At 40.3% G+C, this 4,889-nt stretch overlaps 1 pseudogene; it reads left to right on the top strand.

Annotated features, from left to right (window-relative positions):
* The first annotated feature begins 2,526 nt into the window (after positions 1–2,526).
* On the top strand, positions 2,527–3,716 carry LOC147365905 (large ribosomal subunit protein eL6 pseudogene; annotated as a pseudogene).
* Positions 3,717–4,889: the final 1,173 nt, after the last annotated feature.

The following is a 4,889-nucleotide window of genomic DNA, read 5'->3' as shown; positions in this document are numbered from 1 at the left end:
TTTTGATAAATGTTGGTAAAATTTAGGAAAATCATTATCATGAAAGGCTGCCATGGTTTCAAAGAGCATTTCTTAGTAGTTACTGCACTCTCTGACCTCTAAAAAAAGTGCAAGCAACTTCATGCACACACACACAGCCCCTGCCAGTTTCCCTTAAAAATTTCATTCTCTTCATCACCACTGAGTGGAATTAAAAACAGTTGGTCAAGCTCCACTAATCGACAGCTGCTTGCAATTAGATGAAGCATTTAAAGCCATTCTCTTAACTACCTTCCCAACTGCCTAAGCATTCAGTATGAGCAATACACCGTGATAATTTGCCAGAATGTTTAACTTATCTCCATCTCTAGTGGTTTCTATACCTTCCTATTTTCTCCAGTCTTCCCACACACTGTCTGACTCTTCCAGTTCCTCTTGTTAAATCAGGGGTGTACAGAGATTAGTTGAAACCAGGTCGAGCTGCTTTGTGCTAAGATGGAAAATTCTACCCAGGCAACTATTAGGGGGCAGAGTAAATCTTGATGTTTTTTGCAAAGAGAAAAGACTCCTTTTTTCCTCTTTTTTTTTTATTAAACAATGAACTGGAAAGTTCACTGTAATTTTTCTCATCAAGGATGATGAAGAAAAACAAAAGTTCCTAGGCTTTTATAAACTCTTTCCAATTCTCAAAACTCACAAACACTTATTTTGGAGTAGGGAGAAAATGCACAGATCACTTTATCCAACTTTTGTCCTTTACAAACTGGGCAAAAGTCAAGATGCTTTTCCCAAGGTCACAGAAAAGAGTAGTAGTGCATGGCCTGAATCCAACTCTCTGACTCTTGGTCCAGACGGTTTTCTGCTACTTAAACTCCTTTTGCTAAAGAGAAAATCTTCCCACCTCTTCTAGAAGGAGGCAGAGACCAGCATGGCTACCCCACTTGCCTTATCCAAGGGGTAGAGCAGCTGTTCTCCCCACCGCCTGCCCTACAAGCCTCTCCAGCCAGGAACTCATCCTGGGGCTTAAAGGGCAGAAAAACAACAGACATGATATGACTTCACCTGTGCACTTATCTTTCTCACTCCATCCCCTTCAGCTCCCCCACCTAAATAAGAACCCCCCTCAAACTTAACCACATCCATGGTCACATAACCATGTTGTTTTTCTGTCTCATATTCCCTGATGCTTATCTCCATCCTATACCCCTTTGACCTGTTGTGTGGTCAGTGAAGGAAGGGGATATTGGAGGAAGGAAAGAGAGAAGAAGCAAGAGAGACAGAAAAGGACAATCAGTTGAAGGAAGCAGTTTTACCTTAAAATTCAAGAAGCAGAGTCAGTGTGTAGACAACAATGGGAGTCCTAGGACTTCCTTGGTGGTTTGGTGGCTAAAACTCCATGTTCTCAGTGCAGGGGGCTCAGATTTAATTCCTGATCAGGAATCTAGATCCCACATGCCACAACTAAGACCCTTCACAGCCAAATAAAATAAATAAGTAAAAATAAATATTTAAAAAAAAAGAAAAAGAAAAAGAAAGGGAGCCCTCACACCTCAGACCACTCACCCATAGCTCTGGCTTTTCTTATCTCTGCTCCTCCCAAGGCTAATCCCTTCTTTTCCAGAAACCTCCTATATTCCAATCTAGTCCACTCCTCTAGACAGTCATGGACTCCTTCTTCTGTATCTGAGGACAATTCACTTTCTCCTTAAACTCATATTTCCATTATACTTACAGCAATGAGTTATCCTTATGCTTTTTCTGGTTCAAAGTCTTTTTGTTGATTTTTAATGTTATTATGAACATTTTATTATGTTGGTCATTTTATTATATAAATATAGGCTTCCCTGGTGGCTCAATGGTGAAGAATCCATCTGCCAATGCAAGAGATACGGGTTCGATCCCTGGGTCAGGAAGATCCTCTGGAGAAAGAAATGGCAAGCCACTCCAGTACTCTTGCCTGGGAAATCCCATGGACAGAGAAGCCTAGAGGGCTACAGACCATGGGGCCAAAAAAATGTCAGACACATTTAATGACTAAAAACAACAGCAAAAATATAAATGTATATGTGTGTGTGTACATATATATTTTATGACTAAAAACAACAGCAAAAATATATCTGTATACACACATACATATATATATATTTCTGTTCTATATATAGAGTTAGAGCCATATTAATAAAGACAGAGATAGATTGAGATAAAATTTTTTTTAAAGTTTTTCTATGGACATAAATCAGAGAAGGCAATGGCACCCCACTCCAGTACTTTTGCCTAGAAAATCCCATTGACAGAGGAGCCTGGTAGGCTGCAGTCCATGGGGTCGCTAGAGTCAGACACAACTGAGCGACTTCACTTTCACTTTTCACTTTCATGCATTGGAGAAGGAAATGGCAACCCAAATCCCAGGGATGGGGGAGTCTGGTGGGCTGCCCTCTATGGGGTCGCACAGAGTCGGACACGACTGAAGTGACTTGGCAGTAGCAGCGTGAACATAAATGTTCTATGTTAAAAAAATACTGTTCTGCCTCTTGCCCATCTTGCAAGATGGTGGATGAAAACACAGAGAAGCTGGATAATAATAAGAAGAAACATAAAGCCAAGAAGGCTGATGCCAGGGCAAGGTTAAGAAGGGTAACCTCAAGGCCAAAACACCTCAAAAGGGGAAATCCCACAACAACCAAAACCCCATCCTAGTCAGAGAAATTGGCAGCTTTTCCCCATCTGCTTTGTGTTCCAGCAAAGTCGTGGAAAAGAGGAAGTAATCATAAGCTACACTTAAGACTGAAATTAAAGAGAAATTTCTTTCTACCACACAAAACTAGTTTGGGTGGAGGTGACAGAAATGATGGGATCCAAATGGCTAAGCTTCACAGAACACCTGGATACTGCTCCACTGAAGATGCACCTTGAAAGCTGGTGAGCCTCAGGAGAAAACCCTTCCATCAGATGTGAGGAAGCTGTGAGCTAGCATCACTCCCAGCACCATTCCAAGCATCCTCGCCGGGCACCACAGAGGCATGACGATGGTTTTCTTAAAGCAGCTGAGCAGTAGCATGCTGCTCGTGACTGGACCTCTGGTCCTCAGTCAAGTTCCTCTGTTAGAACACACCAGAAACTTGTCATCACTGATGAGTGGTGTGGAAATCCCAAACATCTCCCTGAGGCTTATTTCAAGAAGCAGCAGCTTCATAAATCCCAGACACCAGGAAGGTAAGACCTTCGATGCAGAGGAAGGGAAATTCAAGCTCACAGAGCAGCACAGGGTTGATCTGAGAGACCTGGACTCACAAATTCTGCCAAAAAATCAAAGCCATCCCTCAGTTTCAGGGCTACCTCTGTTCTGTGTTTCTGCTCACAAATTGGTGCCCTAAATATCTTACAAAGAACTGATACACTGACCCCAAAAAATTATTCTGGGTCGTGTAGGTATTATGTTGATCACAAGTATAAAGCTCCTCAACATAACGTAAATATATTGTAAATTTTATGGATAATGATTAAATACATACACTGTATCAGAAATGAATCTCATAATGAATTCCACAACCCTGTTTTTATCCCAATTAATTCATGCATCTATGATTTGATAGTACCTGGTGGCTCAGAAGATAAAGTGTCTGCCTACAATGTGGGAGACCCGGGTTCAATCCCTGGGAGGAAGATCTCCTGGAGAAGGAAATGGCAACCCACTCCAGTATTCTTGCCTGAAAAATCCCATGGACAGAGGAGCCTGGTAGGCTACAGTCCATGGGGTTGTAAAGAGTCGGACACGACTGAGCAACTTCACTTCACATTACTAAATTATGACAGTTTTCAGAGTTATTTCTTTTTCTAATTTTTCATAGAGGTAAGAGAAAGTGCTTGTTTTATCCACCTCGAGGAAAGAAAAGTTTTGTTAAGGAATGACATTAAAGGCTAGACTCTCCTTTCTAGTTATATATCAAAATAACAAAGTGATCCATCATCAAAAATTACTTTTAATGCCCTACCTGCTGACAACTTATTTAGGGCCTCCTTCAATTTTGTTGAAAGCCAAGAACTAGAGACCAACTGCCTTGAGAACAGGTTTTATTTTAATTCCATGATAAGAGTAATTTACTTTTCCCCCTTTCAACACCAAGGTTTTTTGAGTTTTTTTTATTGAGTTATTTTATCTTGCTGAGTTGTATTTCAAGTTATTCCTTAGTTTATTCCCCAAGTATTTTATACCCTAAGCAAGATTCACTAGGAGATAAGTTGATAAGGAGATAAGCCTTTATTCATAAAGGAAAAGGTAAATGAGAGCTACCAAAATATTGGCCGTGGGTAGATCCATTTTAAAAGGAGGGTTCAGGATGGGGAACACATGTATACCTGTAGTGGATTCATTTTGATATTTGGCAAAACTAATACAATTATGTAAAGTTTAAAATAAAATAAACAAACAACAACAAAAAAAAAGCACAGAAGAAGATGATTCTCCTAAACATTACATGTGCCTGCATACCCATTAGAAAGTCTACATACTCTCTAAGAATGAACACATTCCAATTTGAATGTCATTGGACTAAAGACTCCACATGATCTAGCCCGTACTTACTTACCAGTCTCAATTCAAATCTTTCTCTCACTCATGCTTTCAGTTCCTCTGGGTCATTGATATGATGTTCCTGCTGCCTGAAAGCTATTTTCTCAGACATCATCCCTAACTACCCAAATCATAATAGTTTTCTCAGTTCTCTCTCTCTCTCACACACACACAATTCTGTATTCTTCTTTCTCCTAACAGCCATCAGATACTTATTTGTATTTATTTAAGTAGCTCACTAGACCAGTGCCGAATGTGGTCCCTTACCAGGATCTTTAGCATCGATTGAGAACTTCATAGAAATGCAAAGTTCCAGAGCCCACACCAGACCTAATGAATG

This window comes from Bos grunniens, chromosome 9 (assembly GCF_055505025.1).
Source record: "Bos grunniens cultivar Pamir isolate PY7600 chromosome 9, Bosgru_T2T1.0, whole genome shotgun sequence".
NCBI classification, from domain to species: domain Eukaryota; kingdom Metazoa; phylum Chordata; class Mammalia; order Artiodactyla; family Bovidae; genus Bos; species Bos grunniens.
The sequence above is the reverse complement of the archived record's forward strand: the minus strand, read 5'-3'. Positions and strand labels throughout refer to the sequence as shown.